Here is a 19,666-nt window from a genome sequence, read left to right on the forward strand (position 1 = left end):
TTAAACAAAATTAGGTTTGGGAAAAACCAAAACAAAACAAGGAAAGATAAGCTGAAGAATCAGGTTATAATTTAAACATAGTTTTTGTATCATCAGAATTAACAATATGAAATAAGTGGCACTGATGGGAGAAGCTTATGATCTCACTGGATTTAAACCATATGATACAAATGAGTATTTAAACATATTAAATTGTCAGAGTCATCACAACATTAAATGGGTACCTATGTCTATGTTTAGTCTATGGGTGGAAAATATGAAGAAGAGAGTATAAATTAAAAGTAATCAGTTGTCAATTTTTATAAAGCACTTTGAAGGTTGTAAATTTTTACATGCACATTTGATCATCACAGCAATCTTGTAAAGGAAGTTATCCTTTTTTTCCAGTGAGAAAACCAAGAGTCAGAAAGGTTGTGTGACTTGTCCATCACAAACGTCACATTCTCAATTTGAGCCTAGGTCTTTCTTTACTTGGTACTCTATTTTATGATATACTTTAATAAAAGCTGATTTATTAGATATTGGGGATACCACCTACATTCTAGCTGGGTATTTTTAGTACAAAAGAGGGTATTAAGACAGCTAGAGGTTGTTTTGACCTAAGCCAGTATATAATCATCCAATCAAGGCTCCTTACCTATTATACCAAATTTTAATTGTAGCTATTTGAAATCTGGCATATTGGCTTAGTCAAATAAGTCAAGTCTTAACTCTTCAAAATATTAGAATATTAGAGAAACATACAGGCACATCCTACTATAGCAATGTTCTGGTGGATGCTGGGTATGTAATCCAAGTATGAGAGATCAGGGGACATTCTCAAAGGATACTTCTACATGCTTCTCTCTCTCTCTCTCTCTTTTTAACCCCATTTCTCTCTCCTGTTTCTTCCTCTCAATGTCCTTTTCCCCCTTCCCTTATATTTAGTCTTTGATTATAGCAGAGGCCCATCAAGGCATCCTTATCATCACTAGTGGCTCTTAAAATGATGGCATTTTTAGAATTGGAAAGGATCTCAGCTATCATTCAAGTGCAGCCTATAGAGGAAAGGGATTTACTAACTCCTTATATCCTTCCTTCCCAAATGGTGCCCCTCCCCTCATTTCTTTTAATTAATGCTTCTTATATATCCCAGCTTTTAAAACTGTGAGTTGTGACCTCATAAAAGGACTTATAACTAAATTTAGGGGTCATGAAATTATGTTTTATTGTCAGAAAATGTTTAATTTGTATACCTATCTTATTTACCTATATACTCAGGTTCATGTAAAAATTTCTTGGGATGAGAAGGGGTTATGAGTGGAAAAAGTTTCAGAAATCCTAGTCTGGATGACCATTAAAGTCTCTTCCTTTGATGTTATATTCTCCATCCTACAGAGCCCTTTTCTATAACTTATTCTGTCTTCTTTCAAGTTTCTGCACAAGCACAAGAGATAGAAGGATATCTTGGTCTTTCTAGTTCTCTCTTAAGGCAGGTAGGGCTTTGGATAGAGAACCAATTCTGGAGCCAGAAGAACTCATCTTTGTGAGTTCAAATCTAGTCTCAAATACTTATTGGCTGTGTGACCCTGTACAAGTCACTTCACTGAGTTTGCCTTAGTTTCCTCATTTGTAAGATGAGCTGGAGAAATAACAAACCACTGCAGTATCTGAGTTAGACATGACTGAACAACAACAACAAATCTTTTCTTCACATGAATAAAGGTTAGGTTTGTCAAGTGAAACTTTTTTTTTTTAATAAATAGGTGAAAAATAAGCAGATAATTTAAAGACTAAAAAAAGCAAACTAATGTAGTTTCACTTGATGTTGCTACATATGTCTTTCTAGTTACCAGTGACAAAAATTCTCTTGAAACATGGAAAATCACAGACAAGCAAATTAAATATGAAATAAGATAGATATGAATAACATGTCTGTGATTTCAGACTATCTGTCCCTCATTTTTCAAGGCTCTTTTTTTTTGAGCTTAGTTTCTGGAGAAGCAAAATAGTTTCATCAAGACTGTATTTTTTGTATTTGAAGCCTGTCTCATTTTAAAAAATATTTACTTGCACATGCATATCCTCATACAAATTTCATGTGTTGTATACCTAAAGTTTTGTTCAAATAATAGACTATTCTGGGATTTCTTATCCTCTGCTTTTATCCACTTCTTTGAAAAGGGGTGGTGATGGGTTGGGAGTGAAAAAAAGGACATACTCTTTTCCTAATGTAATATCAATAAAATATTACAAGTTTCCAGTTGCTGCAGCAGACACTAGCCACCCTAAGGGGAAAGAAACCATCAGTATTAGTAGCATTGCGGTAGAAGCGCAGGATTGAAAATCGGGGCCTAAGGTCTTTTTTCATTAATAGAGAAGGAAGGGGTTGGTGAGAATTAAGGTCTGATCCTAATATTAACCATAAATTTACAGAAACCTAACCTTAATCTACTGAAATATTGACTTCCTTTGAATGCCCAGGACAGACAGAATTTTCTTATAAATGTCCATTAATACAAAATGCTATTCAAAAAGGGCCATTGATACTAAACTCGGTGCCACTTGACAAATAGGTTTATAATTTGATAACAAAATTCTATTTCTACCTCCCACTTACACTAAAAGTAGCAGAAATATTAAATTATAATCCTTACTAGTTTATTTTTCTACCATTCTTAAAAAAGTAAATAACTTTTCCTCCCTATATTATTTAAAAAGGTAACTACTTTAAACTAGTAAAGATAAACTACCTTTAAAAAGGTAACTAGTATCAGGGTTACTGTGGCCATTCAATTCTGAGCTGCTAATCCACATGGACCATGGAAGCAAATTCTGAAAAGCATTGATACCCAATCTCCATTTGTCTTATTATCTCCATTCACGCCTATTTTTTGCTTTTCCTCTAATTTTCATCTACTACAAGGAAACATCTCTTCAGTTCTATTGTAGGCTTGCAAATAAACTGTTAACATGTGTCAGAAAGAAATTAGGCAAATTGTTACCTAAGAATCAACTTCAATGGTTTAAAAATAGCTGTTTTAAGCACAGTTTATATTTCTTTCTTTCTTTTTTTTTTTTTAAATTATTATAGCCTTTTATTTACAAAACATATGCATGGGTAATTTTTCAACATTGACATTTGGAAAACCTTCTGTTCCAACTTTTCCCCTTCTTCCCCCATCCCTTCCCCTAAATGGCAAGTAATCCAATACATGTTAAATATGTTAGAGTATATGTTAAATCCTATCTATATCTATATCTATATACCTACATATTTATACAGTTATCTTGCTGCATAAGGAAAATTGGATTGAGAAAGAAAAAAAACTAACAAAAATGCAAGCACATAATAATAGAAAGAGTGGAAATGCTATGTTATGGTCCATACTCATTTCCCATAGTTCTTGGGGTGTAGCTGATTCTCTTCATTACTGAACAATTGGAACTGGTTTGGATCATCTCATTGCTGATCATCCATCAGAGTTGATCATCCTTAATCTTCTTGTTGCTGTGTATAGTGATCTCCTGGTTCTGCTTACATGAACTGATGCTAGTCTCTCCAGGCCTCTCTAAACTCATCCTGCTAGTATCTTACAATAATATTCCATAACAATATACCACAATTTATTCAGCCATTTTCTAATAGAGTATCTAGCTTCTGCCATAGTAGTTTCCAATTTTCCCAGCAGTTTTTGTCACATAGTGAATTCTTATCCCAAAAGATGGGAACTTTGGGTTTGCCAAACACTAGATTATTAAAGTTATTGACTATTTTGTCCTGTGAACCTCACTATTCCATTGACCAACTAGTCTATTTCTTAGCCAGTATCAAATGCTTTATAATGATGACAACTGCTTTATAATATAGTGTTAGGTACAGCTAGGCCACCTTCATTTGATTTTTTTTTTTTCATTAGTTTCCTTGAAATTCTTAGTCTTTTGTTTTTCCAGATGAATTGTGTTATTTTTTCTAGGCCAATAAAATAGTTTCTTAGGAGTCTGATTGATAAATAAATAGATTACTTTAGGTAGTATTGTCATCTTTATTATATTCACTCTACCTATCCAAGAGCACTTAATATTTTTCCAATTGTTTAGATCTGACTTTGTGTGGGAAGTGTTTTGTAGTTTTGCTCATATAGTTCCTGACTTTCCTTGGCAGATAGATTCCCAAATATTTTATACTATTGACTGTAGAGTATGGACTATCTCTCTGGAGGGCTTCAGGGTCAGCCAGAAGTCAGGATAAATCAAAGTCCTCGGTCTTTAGGGGGAGAAATGAAAGAAACAGCCAAGCAGAATCCTGGATTCAGGAGTCCAGAGTTACCAACTTCTCTTCTCTTTGTCCTGCCACTAAGTGACTTTGCCCTCTGTCCTTCTGCCCTCCAAACTTAGCCAAACATTCAGCAAGTACCAACAGTGATAAGAGCCATTTATCTACATATATGCTAATGGAGTTGTTGTCTCACATTGAATAAGTAAGTTAGCCTTAAGTTCTTGGTTATCTGATTCAAGCATACTTTTTTGGAGTTTCAGCACTCTACATCTCCTGCTTTCTTTTGTTTTAGAACATAGGTGGTCACACCCTCCCTGACTTCTCCTGGAGGCTAGAACCTCAAAAAGAAGGTGATCACAATTAAAAGTTATTTTAAATGGAATTTCTCTTTGTATCTCTTGCTTATGTAAAAAAAAATGCTGATGATTTATATGGATTTATTTTGTATCTTGCAACTCTGCTAAAGTTCTGGATTATTATTATTTTTTTTTTTTTCCTGAGGCTGGGGTTAAGGGATTGCCCAGGGTCCCACAGCTAGGAAGTGTTAAGTGTCTGAGACCATATTTGAACTCGGGTCCTCCTGAATTCAGGGCTGGTGCTCTATCCACCGCGCCACCTAGCTGCCCCAGTTGTGGATTATTTCTAATAGCTTTTCAGTAGATTCTCTGGGGTTCTCTTAAGTATACCATCATATCATCTGCAAAGAGTGATAATTTGGTTTCCTCATTACTTACTCTAATTCCTTTAATACTTTTTTCATCTTTTATTGCCAATGCTAGCATTTCTAATACAATATTGAATAGTAATGGTGATAGTGGGCAACCTTGTTTAATTCCTGATCTTATTGAGAATGGTTCAGTTTGTCCCCATTACATATGATGCTGACTAATTGTTTTGAATAGATGCCACTGACTATTTAAAAAAAAAACAACCCATTTATTCCTATATTCTCTAGTGTTTTTAATAGGAATGGGTTATGGATTTTATCAAATATTTTTTCTGCATCTATTAAGATGGTCATATGGTTTTTGTTAATTTGGTTATTGATATAGTCAATTATGCTAATAATTTCCCTGATATTGAACTAGCCCTGCATTCCTGGTAAAAATCCTACTTGGTCATGATGTATTATCCAGGGGATGATTTTCTGTAATCTCTTTGTTAATATTTTTTATTTAAGATTTTTCCATCAATATTCATTAGGGAGATTGGTCTATAATTTTCTTTCTCTGTTTTCAACCTACCTGGGTTAGGTATCATTACCATGTCTATGTTATAAAAGGAATTTGGTAGGACGCCTTCATTCCCTATTTTTCAAATAATTTTTATAGTATTGGTATATAAATACTATATACTATAGTTCTTTAAATGTTTGGTAGAATTCACATGTAAATCCATCTGGTTCTGGGGATTTTTTCTTAGGCTTGTTCTATTTTTTTTTCTAAGATGCGACTATTTAAGCAATTTACTTCCTCCTCTGTTAATTTGGGCAACCTACATTTTTGTAGGTATTCATACACTTCAAATTTATTGGCATAAAGTTGGGCAAAGTAACTCCTAATTATTGCTCTAATTTCCTCTTCATTAGTAAAAAGTTCTCCCTTTTCATTTTTAAGGCTAACAATTTGATTTTTCACTTTCCTTTTTTTAATCAAATTTATCTATTCTGTTTTTTTTCATATAACCTACTCTTAGTTTTATTTATTAATTCAATAGATTTTAAAATTTCAGTTTTATTAATCTCTCCTTTTACTTTTAGAATTTCAAGTTAAACTTGATTTATTTGATTGGGGGTTTTTAATTTGCTCTTTTTCTAGCTTTTTAGTTGCAAGTCCAATTCATTGATTATTTCTTTATTTTATGGAAGTAAGCCTCTAGAGATATAAAATTTCCCTTTATTACAGCTTTGGCTGCATCCCACAAATTTTATTTATTATTTTCATTCTCTTGGATGAAATGATTAATTGTGTCTATGATTAGTTGTTTCACTCATTCATTCTTTAGGATGAGATTATTTAGTTTCCAATTACTTTTTGGTCTATTTTCCCCTGGCTTTTTATTAAATGTAATTTTTATTGCATTGTTATTTGAAAAGAATGCATTTACTATTTCTCCCTTTCTACATTTGATTTTGAGGTTTTATGTTATATGGCCAATTTTTGTATAGGTTCCATGAATTGCTTAAAAGAAAGTGTACTCCTTTCTGTCTCCATTCAGTTTTCTCCAAAGATCTTCAAAGATCAATCATACCTAACTTTTCTAGTATTCTATTTACCTCTTTAACTTGTAGTTTGATTTATCTAGTTCTGAGAGTGCAAGGTTGAGATCTCCCACTATTATAGTTTTGCTGTCTATTTCTTCTTGCAGCTCTCTTAAGTCCTCCTTTAGGAATTTAGATGTTATACTACTTGGTGCGTATATGTTTAGTATTGATATTGCTTTCCTTCCTTATCTCTTTTAATTAGATCAATTTTTGCTTTTGCTTGATCTGAGATCAGGATAACTATCCCTGCTTATTTTTACCTCACCTGAAGCAGAATAGATTCTGCTCCAGACTTTTACCTTTATTCTATATGTATCATCCTGCTTTAAATGTATTTCCTGTAAACAACATATTGTAGGATTCTTGTAGGATTCTAGCTTTTAATCCAGTCTGCTATCTGTCTCTGCTTTATGGGAGAATTCACCCCATTCACATTTATGGTTAAAACTACTAATTCTGTATTTCTTGCCATCTTATTATCCCTAGATTATACTTTTCTCTTTCCTTTCCCCTTTTCCCCTTTCCCCCCTTCACCAGTATTTAATTTATGGGCACCACTTGCCTTAAAAAGCCTTCCCCCTTTGGAGTGCCTCCTCCTTTCTTATACCTTTCCCCATCTATTTCTGTATTCCCTTCTATTTAGCAGACCCCTTCCCTTTTCACTTTTCCCCTCTCTATTTAATAACTTAGTTTGATTCAATAAAGACATCTGAGTAGAGGTTAAGAAACTGATAAATATCTTGACAAATCAGAAGTTTAGAAAGTTTTTATTAGAGGAAAACTTTAAAACAAACAATGCATGTCTTTTCCTTTGGGAATGGTAAGTCTACTGACTTGGGGCAAATTATCTTACTTTGCTTTATTAAGAAATACTTATATAAGTTAAAACTATGAATCTTGCCTTCTTTTTATTACATAGTTGGACAAAACTTATTTCCTAACTATATAAATTCTATTTAGAAGAATAACAATAACACAAAGAAACAAAAAAAAAATTTTAGAAGAAAAAATAAAAATAACACTTACTACTTTTACACTATTTTTTATCTTGGTTTCCCTGTGGTTTGACTGAAGTTTCAAATTAATGGATACTTTTGTATACAGACCAATGGTGACCTTAATATAACTCTGGAAATATCTCTCAATTATCAGTTTCTCTCTCTAATTCTAATACAAAACGTGGTTCAGGGCTTGTATAAATAGAATTCAGCTTGGTTTAAAATTCTCATCATTCTACTTCTTTTACTGAGAATTTGGTCATCAGAGTTACGGATAAATAAGACCCTGAAATTAGAGGAGTATTGTAATGAATCTTTAGATACACTGAAGTGAGAAGTCTAACTGAAAAAGTTAAGCTTAATATAAAATAAGTTTTTTTATTGAGTGGGAGACTTGCCCTGATATAATTCCCAAGAATATGAAGGAAGTTTTAGCAAAAATATATGGGTACATTTACTTCATCAAGAGACTAAAATCATCAGAACTAAAAAGTGTGAACATAAGATAAGAATGGTAATCAGAGTAGAGAGGTGAGCTTTTTGACTTTTTCTTGCTTTGTTTTCTGAACTTGGATCAATCAAAATCAACAAGTATTTATTAAATACTTACTACATGTTAAGGACACTGTATCTTTCCTCAAAGACCAAAGATAATAATGAGAGATACAGCATGCTAACAATTATGTAAACATGGGATAAATTCAGGAGAAATTGGAGGTAGTCTCAGAGGAAAGGCTATCAGGAAGGGGCACTAGGAAAGGTTTTTTCAAAAAATATCTTTCTTTTATTATTATTATAGCTTTTTATTTACAAAATATATTCATAATTTTTCAAACACTGACCCTTGCAAAATCTTGTTTCAAATTTTACCCTCCTTGCCCCCACCCCCTTCCCTAAATGGAAGTTAGTCCAATACATGTTAAATATGTAAATATGTTAAACATATTTATTCATAAACATATATTTAAACATGTAAATATGTTAAAGTATATGTTAAATCCAATATATGTACACACATTTATACATATGTATACATATGCTGCACAAGAAAAATCGGATTTAGAAAGAAAGAAAAAAACCTGAGAAGCAAAACAAAAATGCAAGCAAACAGTAATAGAAAGAGTAAAAATGTTATGTTGCAGTCCATTCTCATTTCCCATAGTTCTCTCTCTGGGTATAAATGATTCCCTTCATTACTGAACAATTGGAACTTTTTTTGAATCATCTCATTGTTGAAGAGAGGCACATCTATCAGAATTGATCTTCATATAGTCTTGTTATTGCCGTGTATAATGATCTCCTGGTTCTGTTTATTTCACTTAGCATTAACTCATGTAAGTCTCTCCAGGCCTCTCTGAAATCATCCTGCTTATATTCTATAACATTCATATACCACAATTTATTCAGCCATTCTCCAATTGATGGGCATCCATTCAATTTCTAGTTTCTAGCCACTACAAAAAGGGCTCTCACATACATTTTTTTTTTTGCACATAGGGGGCCCCCTTCCCCTTCTTTAAGATCTTTTTGGGATATAAGCCCAATAGTAACACTGCTGGGTCCAAGGGTATGTACAGTTTGATAACTTTTTGAGCACAGTTCCAAATTGCTCTCCAGAATGGTTGGATTAGTTCAGAACTCCACCAACAATGCATCAGTGTCCCAGTTTTTCCACATCCCCTCCAACATTCAGCATTATCTTTTCCTGTCATCCTAGCCAATCCTGAGAGATGTGTAGTGGTATCTCAGAGTTGTCTTAATTTACATTTCTCTGATCTACTGGAGAATGGCTTGATTTCTTAGAAATTTGGGTCAATTCTCTATATATTTTGGAAATGAAGCCTTTATCAGAACCTTTGAATGTAAAAATGTTTTCCAAGTTTATTGTTTCCCTTCTAATCTTGTCTGCATTAGTTTTGTTTGTACAAACGCTTTTAAACTTAATATAATCAAACTGATCTATTTAGTGATCAATAATGATCTCTAGTTCTTCTTTGGTCACAAATTCCTTCCTCTTTCCCAGGTCTAAGAGGTAAACTATTCTGTGTTCTTCTAATTTATTTATAATCTCATTCTTTATGTCTAGATCATGAGCTCATTCTGACCTTATCTTAGTAGACAATGTTTAGCATGGGTGAGTTATCTAGTTTCTGCCATATTAGTTTCCATTTTTCCCAGCAGTTTTTGTCAAATAGTGAATTCTTATCCCAAAAGCTGGGGTCTTTGGGTTTGCCAAACACTAGTTTGCTGTAGTTATTGACTATTTTGTCCTGCGAACCTCACTATTCCACTGATCAACTAGTCTATTTCTTAGCCAGTATCAAATGCTTTTGATGACCACTGCTTTAGTATTAGATCTGGTACAGCTAGGCCATCTTCATTTGATTTTTTTTTTTTTTTTTTTTCATTAGTTCTCTTGAAATTCTTGACCTTTTGTTCTTCCAGATGAATTTTGTTATTTTTTCTAGGCCAGTAAAATAGTTTCTAGGGAGTTTGATTGGTAAACCACTAAATAAATAGATTAGTTCTGGTAGTATTGTCATCTTTATTATAGATGGGTCACTAGACTTATCCAAGAGCACTTAATTTTTTTCCAATTGTTTAGATCTGACTTTATTTGTGTGGAAAGTGTTTTGTAGTTTTGCTCATATAGTTCCTGACTTTCCCTTGGCAGATAGATTCCCAAATATTTTATATTATTGACAGTTATTTTAAATGGAATATCTCTTTGTATCTCTTGCTATTGGATTTTGTTAGTGATGTATAAAAATGCTGATGATTTATGTGGATTTATTTTGTATCCTACAACTTTGCTAAAGTGGTGGATTATTTCTTTTTAGTTGATTCTCTGGGGTTCTCTAAGTATACCATCATATCAACTGCAAAGAATGATAATTTGGTTTCTTCATTACCTACTCTAAATCCTTTAATCTCTTTTTCATCTCTTATTGCCAAAGCTACCATTTCTAATCAATATTGAATAGTAATGGTGATAGTGGGCAACCTTGGAAAAGATTTCTTGCAGAAGGTGAGATTTTAGCAGAAATTTGAAGGAACTCAAGAAATACAGATGAGGAAGAGTATTCCATGAGTGAGGGACAGCTAATGAAAATGCTTTCCTTTTGGAAGGAAAAGTGTCTTGTTTAGGAAGCTGTGAGGAGGCACTGTGTAGAATTACAGAGTATGTAGAAGAGAGTATGTAGAAGAGAGTAAATTGTAAGAAAAGTAGGAAATAGGAAAAGATTGAAGGGACGTGAAGGCCAAGCAGTAGATTTCATATTTGATCCTGGAGATAAAGGGAGACATTGGAATTTATTGAGGGACTGGAGTATAGTGGGGCTTGCAAAATAGATCTTCTGAAGGATCCAAGTGAATGTTCTCATTGAGTCCATGCCTTCCTTAAAAGCTCAAGCACCTTCCAAAATAGCCAACTCTTCTCAATTTCACTTGGACTTAAATTCCATAAAGTCTGGTTATTAGTCTTCCTAGTATGTAACAGAATGGCAGCAGAAAAAGAGGAAGCCAAACAGTGATTTTTTTACTGGAGTCATCCTTGATTTTCCTCTCTTCCGCCTCCCTCCACTTTGGATGTCCAATCAATTGCCCAATGTTTGTTTACCTTCACAAAGGTTTCTTTCATACAGTCTGTCTCCATTTATAAATCTCTATTGGTTCAGACCTCCATTGCTTTTAGTCCATCTTCTGAAGGGGTCTCCTAATTGATCTTTCTGCCCCAATCTGACTTTTACAAAAGATGCCAAAGCAGTTTTCCTAAATCATGTCCAATAATATTAACCACCCTGCCCTCTATTTCCCCAAACTCTTGTTGCTGTTTCACTCCTTATATTACTTTCCTTCTCCAGCTCATTTTACAGATGAGGAACTGGGGCAAACAAGATTAAGAGATGCCCTCCCCCAGTCACCCAGCTTGTAAGCATTTGAGGTTTAATTTGAGTTTGGGCCCTCCTGACCCTAGGACCAGCATACTATCCACCATACACCATCTAGCAGCCTAAAAACCTTCAGTGTTTCACTATTAACTCTAGGACTGAATATAGCCTATCCCAAAACTTTTAAAACTGAAAAATGCACTATGATTTTTGGGATATCCTCTATCAGTTCTTCTATTTGATGTTTAAAGCTCTATTACCTAGATTACCCAGACTAAGTGAAAGAGGAAATTCTTTGTCTTAATTGTTCCCTAACCTTAATCATTCAATGGGTGGGGCCTCAATCAAACTGAGATGTGTTAAGATCTGAACTTAAAAGGGCCAAGATCTCCTCCTGCATCCATAGCCATCTGCAGTCCTCCTGATCTATATCTTGTCATTGGACTCAGATGGCTCTAGAGGGAAAAGTGTGACCTTGTACAGTCCTCCCTCACTTAAAACCAATTCATTGGCATGTCAGGCATCACTTCCTCATCATGGTTCTTTTCAAGAACAACAACAAACAATAAAGCTCTTTAATATCTGGCCCCTTCCTGTCTTTCCATTCTTCTCATACATTACTCCAAGCATCCCAAAATACAGTCACACTCACCTTTTTGCTGTTTCTCACATATGAAACTCTAGTTGCCCTGTCTATGCCTTGGTACAGGGTATACCCTCATAAAATCTCTCCTCATTTTTACTTAGTTTCCCTGGATTCCTTTAAGACTATCTTCTGCAGGACTTTCAAAGGTCTAGCAGTTGATAGTACCTTTCCTTCTCAAGTAATTTTGAATGCACCTATCCTATAAATGCCTAAACATGCCCATGTAGTTTCTCCTTCATTAGAAGCAAGCTTCTTTTTTTTAAATTAAAGCTTTTTATTTTTCAAAACATATTAACCCTTGCAAAACCTTGTGTTCCAATACCCGCCCTCTCCCCTAGTTGCAAGTAGTCCAATATATGTTAAATATGGTAGAAATATATGTTAAATTCAATATATAAATACATATTTATACAATTATTTTGCTGCACAAGAAAAATCAAATCAGACTAGAAAAAAAGGAGAAAGAAAATATACAACAAAAAGAGTGAAAATACTATGTTATGAACCACAATCAGTTCCCATAGTCCTTTCTCTGGGTGCAATGGCTCTCTTCATCAAAAAATCACTGAAACTCGTCTAAATCATCTCTTTGTTGAGGAGAGCCATATCCATCAGAATTGATCATCGTAAAATCTTATTGTATATACAATGATCTCCTGATTTTGGTCATTTCACTTAGTATCAATTCATAAAAATCTCTCCAGGCCTCTCTGGCCTGTTTCTTACAGAACAATAATATTCCATAACATTCATATACTATAACTTATTCAGCCATTCTGATGGGCATCTACTCAGTTTCCAGTTTCTTGCCACTACAAAAAGGGCTGCCACTAATATTTTTAAGCAAGCTTCTTGAGGGCAATGCTGTCTTCACTTTTTTTTTTTTTTTTTTTTTTTTTAAATCTCCAGGACTTAGCACAGTACCTGAAATATAGTAAGTTGTTTAATATAAATGCCTTTGGATAGGCTAAAAAACTCTCCACAAAAAAGCCCCACAACTATCTATTATAATATCTCAAAATTTATAAAGTCATAGAGTTCTTTCTAAGCTCTAACCTAAATCTTTCCCAGTGCAGTTGAAACCTGTGCTCTCTTCTCCTATCTTTTGTGTTATGACACATTTAAAACAGGATTTTCTTGTTCAAACAAATAGGGGGATACAAAAATTCTGAAATTTCCCATTAATTTTAGAAATACTAGCTTTGAATTCTGATTCTGCTATTAACAACCATAGCACAGTACCTGGCACATAGTAGGTTCTTGTTAAATGCTAGTTGACTGAGTTTAGGTTTACAAAAAGATCATTGCTATAACTCAAAAATGCTTTCTTAGTCATATCCCTCAACCTGATGGAGACAATCTTCACTTATAGGCAGAGCAGAGGAGAAGCTACACTAATGTTATGGGGCTCAAGCACTAGGTAAAAATTTTTAAATGTTGGTTTCTATCATAACACAGCTGTTTTAAATAGAGAAAATTACAGAACTCTGAATCATTCAAAGTTTAAAAAACAAAAATCAAACTTCAGTTCTTCTATAGAACATTCCCAGCTGTACAGTTCTAAAAAGAGAATACATGACACTAAAGACATTTGTTAGGTATGTCTTGAATCAGCAAAATGCAAGATCTGGGATTTGGCACGGGAAAACACATTGATATCGGATAAGGTGAAACAGGAAGGTCCAAATGACTTTTACATTCAGATAACAAAATAGAAAAGAGCCAGTGAATGACCATGAAAAAGAGAGTAGGAAATGCTTTGATGTATTTAAGACTGCAGAATGTGAAACTCTCCCTCTCTGGGTTGACTCACTCCTAACCTATCCTCACACTGGTAGGCATGAAGCTCCTAGGGACAGGTCATTGCCATGTGACTACAATTCAAAGTTGGAGAGGGAGGAAAGATGGAGAGAGAGGGAGGGAAGGGGACAAAGAGAGAGACAGACAGACAGACAGATACAGAGAATTCTGTGACTGTGTGGGAGGTGGTGGTGAAAAATACATATCATAGCTCCTGAATTCCCATCAATAGGAAAATTAATTTAATACAAAATTAGTTTTCAACACCAATGATTCAAACATAAAATGCTTATAAGGTAAAATAAGGAATAATCATACAACAAAGGCTTAACATAAGGCAAATCAACACATCACAGTCCATCCATATTCTTTCACCAATTTGCAAACCTAGCAGGAAAGCACATAAATACAACTTGTGCTCATCACAACTCAAAATTCTGGATTGCAAATCTTGATGTCCTAGTTTTAGGAATAACTAGTAGCATATGAATTGGTTTATCCTAAGCCACTCCTTTCCTATGGATGAACTCATGAAGAGCTCTTTTAACTCACAGCTATCCTTAACAGGGCACAAAGGAATTATGTTAACTTAGTGATGAGTAGTTTTCCTCAGGTAGGCTCTCTGCAGAGTGCAGGGAAGCCCAGCTAGTTCCTCACTCAGAAGGATTCTGCACTATCTCTGAGGGACAACTGGGTAGATAAACACCAGCTTCATTAGAGTTAGGAAGATCTAAGTAAGTTCAAATTCCTGGGCAAGCCACTTAACCCTCTTTACCTTAGTTTCTCATCTGTAAAATGAGCTGAAAAGGGAAATGGCAAATCATTCTGGTATTTTTGCCAAGAAAACCCCCAAATGGAGTTATGAAGAGTTGGACAATGACTGAACAATAACAAAATTGTCTCTCAGACAGTCAAAACTCCTCTCAAGGCAAAATAGATGCAAAATCTTTCTTTCTCCCTGTTTTTCCTTCTCATTCAAAGGGGCAATAATAGAAAGCAACTGGATCCTCCAGAGAGGATTCCACTTTCTCAAATTATAGAGGGCAAAGAAAAGTAAGGGGCTCAAACTACAATAGTATTTAGTTCTCTTTCAGTGAACTTCCTGGTAGTTTTTTAATATGTGAAAAAGGAAAACAAAGACACTTCTCCAGTCAGCAGGGTTTCAGTGAAGAAGCTAAAGCCTTTCTGTTAGCTCACTTTTCTGATGACTTCTTTGTAGATTAAATTTTTTTTTTAACATTCTCAATTCCTCAAATCAGAACCTTCTCATGATCAGTGATTCTTTTTTAACTTATGAAGTAAAACTCAAAAGGCATAAACCCCAAAATTCGTTAATCTTTCCACAGTCTTCCAAGCAATTATTTGATTTATAACTTGGATAACTTAGGACTTTTGAACTTAAAAAGTCATTTGTAACTGGCTGATGGAAAATGATGTCCTCTACCCATAATTATATCAAACACTGTTGTTTGTTTCAAATGCTAGTTCTAACAATATATTCCTCTGAAGAGCAGTTTTCTATCCAATTCTATTAACAGTCTTTATCTTTCCTATCCATTTTATCTGAGAGAAGTTGAACTCTTCACAAGTTGATTTCATTCCTTTTTTGTTACATGAAAGTTTTTTCTGTTTTTTTTTCACCAACCAAACTGTTTTCCTACATAAAAAGTACCTTTCACAGGAATGAAAAAGAGCTGCATAAGAAGAGATAAGATAAAAATTTAAATAGAAACAAATCATTTTAGTAGTTTAATAAAATGCTTCACTTGGAAAGTTCTCTGCTTTTTGGTCTCTCTAAGCAAATCTAAATTGGTTAGTGTTTCTCCTTTTCTTCAAAAAACACACAAAGAATGCAATGAAAAATATTTGTTGGCTAAGCTTTGGAGAATAATATAGCCCTAAAATTTTTGCCAACAAAAATGCCAACAAAAACTGAGTATAATAAACCATTTGAGGGATGCCAGATAATGGAAAGAGATCTACTTAGGCAGAAAAGACTTGAGTTACAATTCAATATCTCTTAATATAGAACCTGCATTCTGAGATCATCATTATGTGTAATATATAAAGTGCCTTAATCAGATGGTGAAAAGACCTTTTAATTAATTAACTCATCATATCAGAGGCATAGTGGATAGTAAGCTATTCTCAAAGACAGGAATATCTGGGTTCAAGTCCTACATCTGACATAAGTTGGCTGTTGAACACTTACTAGTCACTTACACACTCAGTTTTTGAGGTACCTGTCCAAGACTCCAAGTTGCAAATGAGATAACAACTTCCAGTGATGGAAGATGTTTCCTATGTCAATGAAATCATAAGTCTAGTCCTTATTCCTGTTTCTGGTAGGACTCTATAGTTTGAAATTTTTTACTTGAAGGTTGGAGAATGTATTTGGGATGGTAACATTAATCAAAAAATTATTGTTCTGAGGTTTTCATGAATTAATGTTATGTTTCAATTGTTTAGTCAGTTTTGTTATCTTTATAATGTTCTTTTTTTTTTTTTCAGATAGTGTTCAGGAATGAATGGTCCTAAAACTAGTCACTATGCTACTATTATTTTTTTATATTTAATATTCTGTGGATCATGATCATCATCAGTAACTATTTTATTCATCCCATGGTGAATTCAATTCAATTCAATCTGACAAATAGTAGATACCTATCATATGCAGATACTATACTAAATCCTGCGAATAAAGAGATATTAAAAATAGTCCCTGACCACAAGGAGCTTAATTCAACTGAGGATTTACAATATGTTGATAGGAAATGAAAAAAAAGTAATCTGAGAAAGGAGAGTGTATACTTCATTTTGGCTGAGAAGCTCAATAGTAAGCAATCTTTAATGTGATCAGGATATCCCAAGGAAAGGAATATTCTAACTTTTTATTGTCAATATGGGAGATTGTTTAAATCTCATAAAAGAGCAAAGATGGTTTATACCCAAGGCATTTGTTTTAAGACATAAGGAGAATATGATAGTACAGAAGTGCTACAATTACCACCTTGTGCATCTGCAAATATTTCAAGTCTCTTTATAAATCCATCATCAGATCCTGATTTTAGGGAGGTCAGGGAGGTTAAGTGTTTAGAACATAGACAATCATTCCTAAAGCTAGAAAAACTGAAGAGTTCCACTTTGAGGAACTACTTGGACAATTGTCACTAACTTTTGGATGGAAGCAAAGTACGTATGAGAGAATACAGTCTGATAAATTCTGCCACTCTCTTTAAACAAGGTAAAATTCATTAGTAACATAAAAAAAAAACTCATGTTTAAGCTACAAGAATTTTCCTTCATTGAATTTTATCAGACTTGAATTTTTATACTAACTCCAATTTGTATGGAAAAATTTTGGATTATGATAAAAAAATTCTAGCAAATTTTTATATATGCAAGAAGAATATATGATATTGAGATTATTTGTACAAGAGATATAATTATTTTAATTACAATCTATTGAGACGCAATAGAATAAAAATAGGTAAATCACTGTCATTCATTTAAGATTTTATACTACTATTTTAAGGTTCTTGTCCTTTAAAAACCAAGTGTATATTTAATACTCAATTATTATTTAATATAGATTTTACACAGTTAAAAATTCCAAGGCAAGGAAGGGAAAGTTTGATAAATGATTTCCGGACAACAATTCTTTTGGTAAACTTAATCTTTAAAATGTTCCACTGACTAATAGCAAGCAGAAATGTAATATCTTCTACCCTACACTATTATGCATTCTGTTACGAAATAAACAGAGGTTTACAAGAATATATGAAGCTATCTGAATGGTTTTGAAGTGTTTTTGATAATATCAGCATGGAATCAATCTCATTTAAAACGTCCTACAGGATGAAACAAATGGCACAGTATAGGCTTTGTGGTTAAATCCCACAATCTCATTTAACTGAAACTCAAATTTAATTGAAAATTTAACTGAAATAATAATAATAATGATAGAACATATAGCAGAGCAGACTTCAAAGCTAGGAAGACCTGTCCACTTTTGCAATATACTGTCCATATAACATTGGGCAAATAATTTAACCTCACTGATCTAAAATACTATTACCTTCCAGAGAAGGTATTCACCTGTAAAGGAATTCCCTATAGGGATGAATCCACAAATCTAGTCCCCAATCCTATTCCATCTAATTAAGAATTAGCCAATAAGCAACTAAAAGACTAAGAAGTTACTAAATACTTCAAAAGGAAAAAACAATAATGATTTATACTTATTAGTAGTAACTATAATCTTCCTTTTAGATAATCAGAACCATTCCTAATTCTTTGAAGGTTTAAAATCTTTTGGATTTGCACTACTGATCAGAGAGATGCAAATTAAGAGATACCACTACACACCTGTCAGATTGGCTAAGATGACAGGAACAAATAATGATGAATGTTGGAGGGGATGTGGGAAAACTGGGGCACTGATGCATTGTTGGTGGAGTTGTGAAAGAATCCAACCATTCTGGAGAACAATCTGGAACTATGCCCAAAAAGTTATCAGACTGTGCATACCCTTTGATCCAGCATTGCTGCTATTGGGCTTATATCCCAAAGAAATACTGAGGAGGGGAAAGGGACCTGTATGTGCCAAAATGTTTGTGGCAGCTCTTTTTGTTGTAGCTAGAAACTGGAAGATGAATGGATGTCCATCAGTTGGAGAATGGTTGGGTAAATTATGGTATATGAAGGTTATGGAATATTATTGCTCTGTAAGAAATGACCAGCAGGAGGAATACAGAGAGGCCTGGAGAGACTTAAATCAACTGTTGCTGAGTGAAATGAGCAGAACCAGAAGATCATTATACACTTCAACAACAATACTGTATGAGGATGTATTCTGATGGAAGTGGAGATCTTCAACATAAAGAAGATCCAACTCACTTCCAGTTGATCAATGATGGACAGAAACAACTACACCCAGAGAAGGAACACTGGGAAGTGAATGTAAACTGTTAGCACTACTGTCTATCTACCCAGGTTACTTATACCTTCGCAATCTAATACTTAATGTGCAACAAGAAAATTGGATTTACACACATATATTGTATCTAGGTTATATTGTAACACATGTAAAATGTATGGGATTGCCTGTCATCTAAGGGAGGGAGTAGAGGGAGAGAGGGGAAAATTTGGAAAAATGAATACAAGGGATAATGTTATTAAAAAAAATTACTTATGCATATATACTGTCAAAAAATTTATAAAAAAAAATAAAAAAAATTAAAAAAAGAAAGAAAATTAGGAAAAATAATGGAGAAGTATTGGAAATAAATGGCAGAGTATAAAAATAAATAAATAAAATCTTTTGGATTTGTAAGATGTTCTGCTCTTTACCCTTGGCAGCAATAACTGTAGCAAAGTTAAATGGCCAAGATTATTTTGTATTAGTCCTCTCAAAGCTTATTTACCTTGCTTTTCTTCTTACTGCCCTGCCAAGTCATAAGGTTATTCATACTATAAATTCTTGGTATATTCTGACATGTTATGTATACCATACAGATTAAAGTGTAATATTCAACTAAATGTAGAGCATAATGGGTGGACAGCCATGGTATTCAAAGCATAAACAAAAACAAACATAGAATCTGTACATTAAGGTAAATCCAAGGCAGATAAAAAGAAAATGGAAAGAAAACAAGATAATTAATGATCAAAATATGTCAATCTTCTATTCAGAAATGGAGCAAAGTGGTTTTTAAAATTTTATTTTAAATAAATCTATTGCTTAGAGTGATCAGAAATCTAAAATCTATTGTGTTGGTACATTTCCTCTTCTGTAGGTATTTAAAAAAA

General features: G+C 33.6%; 1 protein-coding gene across 5 annotated transcripts in view; it reads right to left on the bottom strand.

Moving 5' to 3' along the window:
• The window catches only part of TBCK (TBC1 domain containing kinase), a 312,198-nt gene that overhangs the window by 53,052 nt on the left and 239,480 nt on the right, over window positions 1-19,666 (bottom strand). The window lies entirely within an intron of this gene.

The sequence above is a fragment of the Sminthopsis crassicaudata genome, chromosome 6 (genome assembly GCF_048593235.1).
Source record: "Sminthopsis crassicaudata isolate SCR6 chromosome 6, ASM4859323v1, whole genome shotgun sequence".
NCBI classification, from domain to species: domain Eukaryota; kingdom Metazoa; phylum Chordata; class Mammalia; order Dasyuromorphia; family Dasyuridae; genus Sminthopsis; species Sminthopsis crassicaudata.